General features: G+C 32.0%; 1 long non-coding RNA gene across 1 annotated transcript; it reads right to left on the reverse strand.

Moving 5' to 3' along the window:
- Positions 1 to 548: 548 nt before the first annotated feature.
- On the reverse strand, positions 549 to 5630 carry LOC141639464 (uncharacterized). Its single transcript, XR_012542536.1, has 3 exons — positions 5448 to 5630; positions 5065 to 5181; positions 549 to 1130 (listed from the first exon to the last, which is right to left on the reverse strand). It is a non-coding gene; the product is annotated as an uncharacterized LOC141639464 (long non-coding RNA).
- Positions 5631 to 12650: the final 7020 nt, after the last annotated feature.

Raw genomic sequence — 12650 nt, forward strand, 5'->3', positions numbered from 1 at the left:
TTTGATTGTTCGTTCTAAACTAATAAGATAAGGAAGAGAAAGAGAGTAAAAGGGTTGAAAGTAAACAAATAGAGAGAAAGTAGCTAAGACAATCGGTTCAAGATGATTCTCAAGTAATGCAATCTAAGGTCTCAGGTCAATGCAAGTTTGATCTACAAGGCAGCGAATATCTCCTCTCGGTCTCAATTCACCCTAAGGCACTATTAGCTTAGCTTTCGCCCTCACTAGAGTGTCCTAATGTTCGTTACAGGTCTTACCCCTTCCAATCTTTCGATCTAGGTCAAGGTGTACCGTGATTTATTAACTATTTGCGTCGACTCAAATAGGCAAGAACAGTTAAATATAGCGATTAACAACATAGATCAATTTCGCATTAAATCTAATCACTTAATTCACAAATTCCTTAAGGTCATGGCTCCCCTATGTCTTAGCGAGGGAATTAGCTACGCATAATTATCGAACAAGCAACAACAGTACAATAGCAATGAAGATTAAGCATGATGACAATAGACAAAGAGAGATTAACAATAATAATTGAAGACTAAATGAGAGAAAATAAAGAACAATAAAAGATTAAGATTAAGAAAAGAGCAATAATACCGATTACAAGTAGCCAAATCCAAGTTAGGGTTCTAAGAGAAGAGTATATAGAATAGAGAAGAGAGTATCGAAGTGAAGAGAGGAGAAGAAGTCGTTATCGTCTCTCGTACTACTAACCTAGCTTATATCTAATTTACAAAGCCCAACACAAAAATTAGACTAAAGCACGCTTAAAGCACAAAGCCTCTCAATCGAGTGAAATGAAACCACTCGATCGAGGACAAGCCTTGAAAATCCTCTCGATCGAATAGAAATGGAATTTGATCGAGTACTCCTTATATCAGCCATTTCGATCAAGTAACAGAACAACTCGATCGAGTGATTCTTTGATGGATAAAGCATTCGATCGACCAAATAGTGTAGCAAAACTGGTCGATCGAGCTATATTAGCACGTTTGGACTCCTTGGCACCTTCCGAGGTTACTCCATGCATCTCTAAGTGATGGATTCCAGGCTCCGATTCCTTATTCTCCAAAATGCATGCGAATGGGACAAGTTTAGGCTCGATTTTGCTACTTTCTGGTCCGTACCTGCAATTTACACAAGACAAATCAAAGTAGGCTATTCGGGGGCATTTGTAGCTTGATGCCACATAAACAACACAGAAATGCATGTAAAAATGAGGTAAAAACCTTATATAAAATACACGCATCAACGAACTTGCTCGGATTAGTAGGGAATTATGGGTAGAATTAAGGGCTAATCCTTGTTTGTTCGGTTAAATTGTTGAATACTTGTCTCACTTCTAACTTATGCACACTACATGTTTGATGAAATGCTTATTTGATAATTGTATGATTCTCTACTTGTTTATGCACACCCATAAGATCGAGAGCCTTGGATTGTATTAGAACTTGCATAATGTTAGTAGACCAACCTTATGTACGCCAAAAGCTAGCTTGTGTTAGTCTATGGTGCAATTGTTAGATCGAAAGACTCAACCCATTTGCCTAAGTAAGACTACAGTTCAACAACCCAACCTACTAGTTACCTTAGCCACCCATATGAACCCACTCATCCTAGTTTTCCTTTTTATTGAATTATTTCTTGTTATTTACCTGTTTTTATTAGTTTAGACTACAAACCCACCCAATTAATAATTGTGACACTAGCATGATTAGGATAGATAGACTTAGAACCCAAAGCACACCATCCCATAGATCGACTCCGACTTACACACTTGCTAGTTGTTATTTGGAATATAATATTGTTTGATAGAGCGTGACGACTAAGCTTTCCATCAATACCTCTGAAAGAAAAGCAAATTATATACGTAATACACGTTGGGGAATGGTAAATCGATTGATCTTTAGATTATATGTTCTCTCGTTTGCTCAATTAAGGATAGGGTGGGATGGGGTTCCACCAATTAGTAACCCAGGATTCCAAACTTTTTTTACATGATAACGTTGTAGGAGTAACCATTACCTTCTGGGTGGAATTGCCACAATATAGGCGTTTTTTTTAGCAAGAATTATTGCACTAGGATAATGGCTAGGAGAATTTGAAAGGCATTATGACATTAAGATTTCCAAGGTTTAGCCAAGGCTTAGCTATTTGTTTGTTAAAGGACAAAATTAGGGTTTTTGGTATATTGGTGGTTTGTTGGTGCTGACACGTTGATAGATTGTCAGGTGGTGAGGGTGGTGCACTGGTGCACAGTAGTGAAATTGCTAGAATGTAGAAGGCTTGATTTAGAGAAAAGTGAACCTATTAAACGTGTGCCATTACAAAGCCTCTGCCTTTGTAGATCAACAATTTGTGCAGACTCGTAAGACTGAGAACATGTGCATTTGAAACAAACCAAATAGTCATGCAACACCCTAATATAACGACAAAAAACTTTAATCTAGAAACATTTCCGACTCCGTTAGGACAAACTCAAAGTATAATTGGTGGTGACGATGATGTGGGTAATTGGTGTTGGGTGAGGGAGATGAGAAATAATGACAAGAATAAAAATGTAAAAAAATGTATATTTTGAACCCGTGCAGTGCACTGGTGGTAATATAAAGTATTTTTAAAAGAAAAACTTACGTATTTTTGGATTTAGTAAATTACTAAATTTTAGAAAATTTTACTTTATCTACCTCCACTTTTGATAATTTTATGTTGCCTTAATTTTATTCGAAGTACTCTGCATTTTTTTTCTCGAGTTTTTCACGTATAAGAGGTGAAATCTGAAAAGTGAAAAAAAATTATTTTAGATTTCAAAACATGTTTATTTAGGCAATATACATTTAAATTTACTCATTATTGTGTGTTTTTTTACCATATTACCCCTTCTGTTTGTTCTTCTATCAATTCCCTACCTTCTTTCTCATTTCCTCTCCCACCCACCAGCACCTGGACGCCTAGAAGCAATGCTCGCCATCACTAACCGACTACCTCATGACCCACCAATAGACCCTCCACCGCATTGGTCACCACACCCAACACCTCGGGCCACGACGCCCCTCTCAACCCATATCTCAGCAAACCCCCAAAACCAACCACCACCCTACAATCCATATCCTACATCCTCCAAATACCCTACCCCCTCTGCCTCCACTCTCTCATACGTCCCCCACCATACCTCCAGTATAACCATTATCACAGCTCACCCCATGCATGATCCTTAACCCTTCTCGTAACATTATGCAACTCCCCGCCCCCATAATCACCAACCCATAGCGACCCCTTCCTTATCACGACCTTCATCCCACCATCAACGGGATTCATTCGCCTTTTAAGTCGCCAAATACTAATTTTTTTATTTTTGTTAATTAAGTCATGATGATACTTGCCTCTGAATAATGTAATTCATTTTGTCATGCAACACAGTTAACTTGAGATAATTTAAAATAGGAGATTGAACATATTTATTCATAAAATAATGACCGATAGGACACTTACTATGCAAAGAATAAGGATAAAATGAAGATGATATCGATCACTTTGCAATTGGGTTTATATACAAACTTACTCAATATCAGTTAACTTGATGGTATCAACTTTGCACCCTTATTCTTCATTAATTGAACTTTATTGTATCCACTAAATTCCCCCGCAACGTTTGTGCTTGTACAAATTAAATGATATTTAGTTGCATTATTAGTATGTTATTATTTTTTATAATGTGCATAGCAACATTATTGTAGTGAACTTTCTTAAAATTAATTATTTGGTCTAGTTTGTGCTTATTAAGTAGAAAAACTGTCTTAAAAGTTGGACCAAATATGAAAATATATATACCAAAGAAAATACGGTCAAAATCATGAGAATGGGAAAGTTGATAGCTTATTGCATCTTCCTCTTCGCTACCATCTTTAGTTAAACAAACGACCAAAATGTAGGGAGAAATAAATACACTGTTGAAGCTTGAATATAAAAAAATTGGAGTCGTCTGAACATGTGTGTGTGTGTGTATGTGTTGCAGACTATTTGTAAGCTCTACAAATATTTTAATGCCAAGTATGACAATAATTTTTTCTTGTAAACATCTTAATACAAATTTACACGACGATCCGGCAAAAGAAAATCATTTCCTAATATGTTATACACAGCCTACTTGACAAACAAATTAGGCCGTATTTGGTTCTAATCATCGTAACATGTAATTTATCATTCTCGTACCATGAACATGTTTGCATTGTATCGGACTGTTTCTTTCAATGTATTAATATGTAGATGTTATCCTCTCATAAGACCATTATTTGTTGAGCATTAATCGTAAACGTCATGTAAATGCCTTTTGAACATGGAACAGTTAATTAATGAACTTACTCATCTTTGTTAGTGGAATCCCGCATTTAAACCACAAATACTATCCTACAACCAGTTGTATAGTAGCATTGTACAACCGCCTCAAAGTTGTTGAGCTCTAACACAAAGTTGTTGAGCTATTTTACAAGTTAATGAGCTATTTTACGAAGTTATTGAGCTTAATAATTATTCTATTAAGTTCAATAAATTTGTATCATAGCTCGATAATTTTGTAAGTAGAGCTCGATAACTTTATAACAAAGCTCAACTACAATGAATAAGTTGTATATTCAACCAGTTGTATAATACATTAACTGCATTTAAACCCATTCTCGACATTTTTTTTGGTGTAGTTCTGGAATTAATTGATGAACATAACCAAATAAAATCAAAAAGGTAGATAGTCTTAGATGTAAGGATTCATGTAAACAGAAATTCAAGGTTATTAATTACACAAAAAGCAAAATAGTAAGCACAAAGCATGATAAACACAAACAAAAAATAAACATACGTATGAAAATAATCAGCTGTCTTAGCCATTCATAAAGGTAGAAAATAAGGAATTTGCGATGAAACAACCCCGCTTGCCCAAATTTCGTGTTGTATCGATCTGTTCTCTAAATGTGTGAGTACTAATGTTAATATCATAGGAACGTTGAGTTGCTGATTCCTTATTCTCTACATATTTGAGCATGGAGTAATATCATTGAATAAACTTACTCATCTTTTTATACTGAAGTCCCGCCTCTAAATCAATTATCCGCTTTTTTGGTGAGTAGTTCTTGAATAGGATGATGAATCTAACAAAATAGAATAAAAATATGAAGGGACGAACTCCTGTAAATAGAAATTCAAGGTGGTTAATTACGCAAAAAAAATTAAAAAAAAAATATATACATGTAATCGTGTATAGATGTTAGTCATGCTTTTCGATCTTATTGCTTATGTTCCCTGCATTAAAAGGAAAAACAAAGCACAATAAACAAACACAAAAACGTGAACATATGAAAAAAAATCTACTGCATTAACAATCATATATGTATAGAATAAGCAATTAGCAGGGAAATTGATGATGATAATTTGTACCAAAAGCTCTAGGATACCTATTCTTGTAACATTTACATTGAGCATTTTAGATGCTCATTTGTTTTACGTGAACAAACTGTGCATTTTTTTCCATATGTTTTTTTGGAATTAATCATTATCATTCCTATAAACCGATATCACAAAATTAGTAGGAGTATATAAAATAAGAGAAGATAAGATTATTTCCTATACTCACTCGTGTTAATTTAGGCAAGGATATACCCTTTAATATAATCTCACCAAAAAAAAAATGAATTTAGTTGCTTAATTGTGGGCTAGATTTTCGGATAAATGAAAACAAATTTAGGCAAGCATATCTACTAACCTTAATTAGACCAGATCAACCGTGGATTTTTTATTCTTTTGATTTGATTGCATAAAAACTGACCACATCTCCAACTATGCCTTTCTTAATTAAATCAATCAAAAAATATTGTATAAATTAAAATTGTGCCAAAATCAACTTAAAATTAGCAACTTTCCTTCTGAAGTTTTTATATACTGTTTTTAAAAAAGATTACATTCTAATCTATCCTAAAACTAAACTTGCGGTAGAATTTCGGTGCGAGATTGATATTTTGAATAGGTAACAGAATAATATTGTACAAAAATTCTCTCCTAAAATTGCGCCCAAATCAACTTAAAATTAGCAACTTTCCTTCTGAAGTTTTTATATACTGCTTTTAAAAAAGATTACATTCTAATAATTTCTAATAATAATAATCACGTTTGAAAATACTAATAAAAATTGCTACTAAATCCCGGATTTGAAGGACATAAAATTTGGTAATTTAACTGTTTACGTGATTGCACTTTTTTTTTTTTAAATTACAGAGTATGACACGTGGCATTTTAATGTGTTGTGACACGTGGCGATCAAAGGAGCTGGCGGTTGTTGCTTTAATATAATATAGGGTTTTTTGTCAGAAACTACCTTTTATTTAGGGTCATTTGTGAATAACTACCTTTTATTTTATTTTTGGCTTTCAACTACCTTTCATTTCTTCATTTTGCGAAAGACTACCAAAAATCCACTTCCGGCCGAAAAAAAATCAACTTTCCGGCATTGACTTACCATTTCATGTTGAATCTAACTCTTTACTTCATAACCTTAATAATCGATGATAAAGATTGATTAAATCCAACATTAATCACCTCAATTTGTTTATCTCTTACCCTTAACATGGTAAATAATTCTTCACCAATAATGATCTATTATGGCCTTGTTGGCAAAATTAACTTCTAGTGTTAATTATTCGAAAATAATCATGGATTCACTCTTAGGATCACTTGTGTGCTATACTATCTTATTAGTTTCGTATACCTTCCATCTTACCATGAAGAGAGAAAGAAGGTACTTTAATATGACTTAGATGGATAGTAGGTTGTTGAACTGTAAGGGTGAAGGTGAAAGTGGTAGTAAAGGTGACGACGGAGATGGAGATTGAGATGGTTAATGCGTTGGTATTGCTTTGAACAAACTTTTGATAAGGTGTTGAGCATGGAGATGAGCTTTTTCGGATTTTGTTGGGTGAACACAGGGAGAAATATGGGTTTTATGTGTGAAAAAGGGAGAAAAGAGCAAGTCAACGCCGAAAAGTTGACTTTTTTCGGCGGAAGTGGATTTTTGGTAGTCTTTCGCAAAATGAAGAAATGAAAGGTAGTTGAAAGCCAAAAATAAAATGAAAGGTAGTTGTTCACAAATGACCCTAAATAAAAGATAGTTTCTGACAAAAAATCCTATAATACTAGTTTGAATGCCCGTGCGTTGCAACGGGGTAATTAACTTATTTATAATGAAAAAAAAATGTTATAAGAGTTTAATGTTTACATTCTATGTCTAATGATTTGTTTACATATTATTAAAATATCTCTTTCAAAAAAAATAAAAGATTAATATATACGTGGGTTAACTCTTATTTATAATCATATAATCACCCCACCTTATACTAATCTTTCGATGTGGGACAATTCTACTATTTATAAGTAATATATTCACCAAACTTGGATTATGTTTCTGATGTGGGACAATTCTACTATTTATACGTAGTATATATTCATCAAACCTCCATTGTTTTTCAATATGGGACAAATAACATACTCAGAATTAGACCATCTTTTTTTGCACTTAGTTCGACATCCAACCAGATCCCGAATACCGAATACGGACAATTGCTACTCATTATATATAATAGTTATATTTAAATTTAGTAATATGATCAAGTACTCTCCATTAATATTTGTACGTTGTTTTTCTTCATTTTTTTTTATCATAATTGAGATACGGAAATGTCCCGTGGTACCCCTTAATTTTATCAGATTTTCCATGTTACCCTACTTTTAAGAATCTGCCTATGGTACCCTTAAGGTTCTACTTTTTTGCCTATGGTACCCCCTAATGTAAAGGTTGTTAAATGAACGTTAAGTTTGATGGCATGTTAATAAAATAACAATTAAAGAATAATATCCCCTTTCTTGTTTTATTGGTACGAATATCTCTCTCTTTTAAATGAAAATTTAATTAACTATATCATTATAATATTGGAAATTTCTCATGGTAACCTTGAACTTTGATAGATTACACATGGTACCCCTAATTTTAAGTTTCTACAAATAATACCCATGTGTTCACCTTTTTCTTTCCCAGAATACCATTTGACAACTTTCGTCATTACTCCTATGACTTGTGACTCCTTTTTCTTTTGTTATCTATTACACAAACAGTTCATCATCTAATTCCTAATTCCATATTTTATTTAATAAACTAACATTTAATACCTAAATAATAAAACACAAATAGTATGACATGCTCAGTTACTCATAGGAGTAACAACATTATGAAAAAATTAAACACAAGGGTATTATATGTAGAAACTTAAAATTAGGGGTATTATGTGTAATCTACCAAAATTCGAGGGTACAATGAAAAATTTTCGTTATAATATTTACCATTTTATCGCTCTTCCTCCCACCTAAAAAAATGTTACAACTTTAAAAATTTAACATTTAATTCAAGATTATGTTTAAAGTCTCTTATATAATAAGTATACTTTGAGAGATTCAATATATTTGGGGTGATACCTAAGTTCCAAGGATAAATCCTATTTATAAACATGGGATCACCTCACCTTATGATAATCTTCTGATGTGGGACAATTCAACTATTTATACGTAGTATATATTTATCACACCTGCATTATTTTTCAATGTGAGACGAATAACATATTTAAAAGTACACCATATTTTTTGAACCTAATTCGACTCCAACCCGATTTAATAATAAGCAAATACTATATTATCTATTAATATTCATACATTTGTTTTCTATTTTTTTTATCATAATTAAAATATAAGCAAATGATATGAACCTATACTCTAATAATAGAATTTTTTTTAATCAATTCTAATTATATTATTTAAACGTAGTATATTTACCACATCTACATTATTTTTTAATGTGGGACATATAAAATCTATAGGTAAAAAATAATAATATAAACTTTAAGAGATTTCTAAGACAATACTTAACAGACTCAAAAGATTTTGGGTTATGACTTCTATTTATAATCATAAGATCACCCTGCCTTATGGTAGTCTTACGATGTGGGACAATTCTAATATATATACATAGTATATTCATCACACATAGGACACATAACATACTAAGTACACCATTTTTTTCGCACCTACTTTGACATCAACTCGATTTAATAATGAGAAAATATAATAGAATCTATACTCTAATGATAGCATTTTTTTGTCACCATCTAATTATATAATTTTCATACGATACTTTTTTGTCAAATGAAATATAAAGTTTTTATATCAAAATTATAAACATCACTTTAATATAATATAGAAAATGTATATATATGAGACAATTCTATTATTTATACATAATATATTCACCACACCTACATTATTTTTCAATGTGGGACATATAATATACTAAAAAGTACATATCTTTTAGGATGCCTCCTATTTAAATTTCACCCTACTAAAAAGTACATATCTTTTATATACTATTTTTTCGATGTGAGATACATAATTTAATTATTTAGACGTACTATGTTCATCATGCCTACATTATTTTTCAATGTGAAACATATAACATACCAAGAAGTAAATGTCTCTTTTTAAAAAAAACCATTATTGTATACGTATTATTTTTCTTTGAAGGTAAAACCACTTAGTCTCGATCGACGATTATTAGATAGGGATCTCTATATCGTACATATAACGACACATTAACGCTCTATTAGTGCATTTCAAGACAACCATTAGTAAAATCTTTAGTTTTGTACTGTCTTAGAAGACAACCATTAGTAAAACTCTTGGTTTTGTATTGTGCTTTAACTTTGTGTATGTTGTAATATTGTTCATTATAGGTTGCCTATGTGACACCAACATTAAGTGATTTTTGCTTCCCTTGTTCATGTTCTTAACTCTTTCCCGAGTAGTTATCATGAATCTCCACTTTATTTTTTATATCATATCGTAGAGATAATAATAGAAAATCTTAAGAGAGCTCTTTAAAACAATATTTATGAGACTCAAAAAATTTTGGGTTGATACATAAGTTCCAAATATGTCTCCTATTTATAATCATAGGATCACACTACCTTATACTAATCTTTCGATGTGGGACAATTCTACTATTTATATGTAGTATATTCACCACACCTACTTATTTTCCAATATGAGACAAAACATACTAAAAAATACACAATTTTACATATTAAGAAGTACACCATCTTTAATATGTGCAAATAATATGAAATTTATACTCTAATGATAGCATTTTTTTTACCACAAAGCTAATTATATTATTTTCATAATTTTTTTAACGATATTTTTTTGGCAAATGAAATGTAAAAGTTTGATATAAAAATTAGAAATATCACTTGAATATAATTTAGGAAATATACATATTATAATAATTAAAAGATTCTCTACTTTATTTTTTACATCAAAAATTATACTTTCCTAAATTGATTTTTGATGATGTGGACGCTCTCAGATCGCTCGAAAAAACTCTCTTATACTAGATTTAATGCCCGTGCGATGCACGAGCCACTTGTAATATTATGTTCTATAAACGGTTGTTGAATTACATTAAGAAAAAACACTACAAATACTAAGGCTCGCTCATGTAAAGACTTAATTCAAACTTCACTGAGTAAACACAGCAGCAAAGCTTTCAGACCTATCTTGTCTCTAACTTTGTGTGCAACCAATGAAGCTAAGATATAAGAGTGGGTGATAGTCATATACTCATAGCTGCTTGGGAATTTCTTTACGTCACTCTTTAATTCTTAAAAATCACTTTATTAAATTATAGGAGCAACATAACTATATAGGTAAGTTGTGTTGTAATTGATCTTAGACTCTTAACCATAATAAGGATTACTTTGCTGTGTTTTGAAGTTTACACAAACACTATTACTGTCATACGGAGTATTTATTTTTTTTTTGGTCTAAACCATCCGGTAATCCGAACCACATTGGGCCGACTAATCCGGATTTCGGGGCGTGTCCAAGGATTACGGTATTTAAACCCCTCCCAATCGCAGTTGTGGGGGATCGATCCGCAGACCTCCCTACCAAGCGCAGCCTCATGCTACCACTGCGCCAACCAACGATTGGTACATACGGAGTATTTATGAACTTACCCTTTACTATGCAATATGACATAACTGATTACGTGTTGACATTTAGGTCGTTCTTCTCCTTATAATTTGTAGCTAAATAATTGTATTATCTTCTCTACAATATTAGACTCTCATCACATCTTTATAAATATTTGACAAAAGCTAGAGTCTCTACAATCGACCGAAAAAGGTACTTCGTTTTACAATAAACTTATATGAAATCTAATAAGTCTTGTTTAAGATATGTAATATATGTCTTAAACTTAAGACGGGTCAAATACTATTACATATTGATACCTAGATAACTTGCCCTATGATTTGGTATATATGTTTGACCCGTCTTAAACTTAAAACGGTATGTCTCATCTTAAATAAGAATTTGTATATGAAACCTCCGTACACCAATATTTTTTCATGCACAAATACGATTTGATCTCTGCGTGCCGAAGACTACAACCAATAAATTTGGAGCGTCCATCGTCCCCAAGTTTCTTTGTTCTACTTTGCCATTAAGTCATGATTATAATCTATTAATTTACTTTTATAAACATTATTGTATATGTTAAGAAAAATAGATGACAATATACTAATATAGTACTACGAAGTACAATGTATATATCATGCATTCATATATGCTATACGGAACGTTACTAACTTTAATTTTACCGAAGTGACCAAGACATCTAGCAAAGCTCGATTTGTAATGCATATGTACTTCTTTGTGGTTGCTCATTCACTTAAAGTTGATCTAAGTCAGTCTCAAGAATCGCTATAATATAAAAGAAACCGAAGAATTAGGCCTTAGAAAAGTAATTCATAGATTAATCTAAGAATATGCTACAATTAAATATCTGGCATGGAGAATAGGATATATACGGAGTACATAGGAAAAAAGAGAGGAATTTGTGTGGTACAAAAGAAAAAGTTGTGAAACGAAAGAAACTCTTAATACTTATCATCTCACACACAAGAGATCGATGTATGAACAGGATCTTTCAACAATTTGTTTAGTTGCTCAAAGAACAAAATATGATCATATTTAAATTACTATGCATAACCAAGGTGAACAATATACGTAGTTGACCTTCGATGTTTTCATTGACAATGCGTTTTATATACTATTAGCATTTCCGTTTTAGAAGAGAATATACAAAAATCTATATTACGATAAAACATTAAAGAGGCGCATTAGATAATGTAAGGGAGTAGAAGATTGAGGAGTTTAACATCGTAACCCCAACCAAAATACAAACTGAAAAGCGAAAAGTATAGATATTTTCTACGCGATTAGAATACAAACACAGAAAAAATTATATTTTGAATTAAAGCTACAACATGATTCCAGTTAAAAAAAACGTACATATACTAAGGTACAAACACCAATGAAACGGAATTTTGAAGGCTAAAGAACCCAATCTCGGTCCTCCTCGAGTCCGCAGCCGTCGAAACTCCAAATACTGAACACCGTATTAGTCTTCATATATGTTATTCCCTGCGATACACACTAAATTGTTTAGTAAATAAACATAAACATACATATTGTAAGGCTATAAGCAAACAAATAAAGGA

This window comes from Silene latifolia, unplaced genomic scaffold (assembly GCF_048544455.1).
Source record: "Silene latifolia isolate original U9 population unplaced genomic scaffold, ASM4854445v1 scaffold_402, whole genome shotgun sequence".
Lineage (NCBI taxonomy): Eukaryota > Viridiplantae > Streptophyta > Magnoliopsida > Caryophyllales > Caryophyllaceae > Silene > Silene latifolia.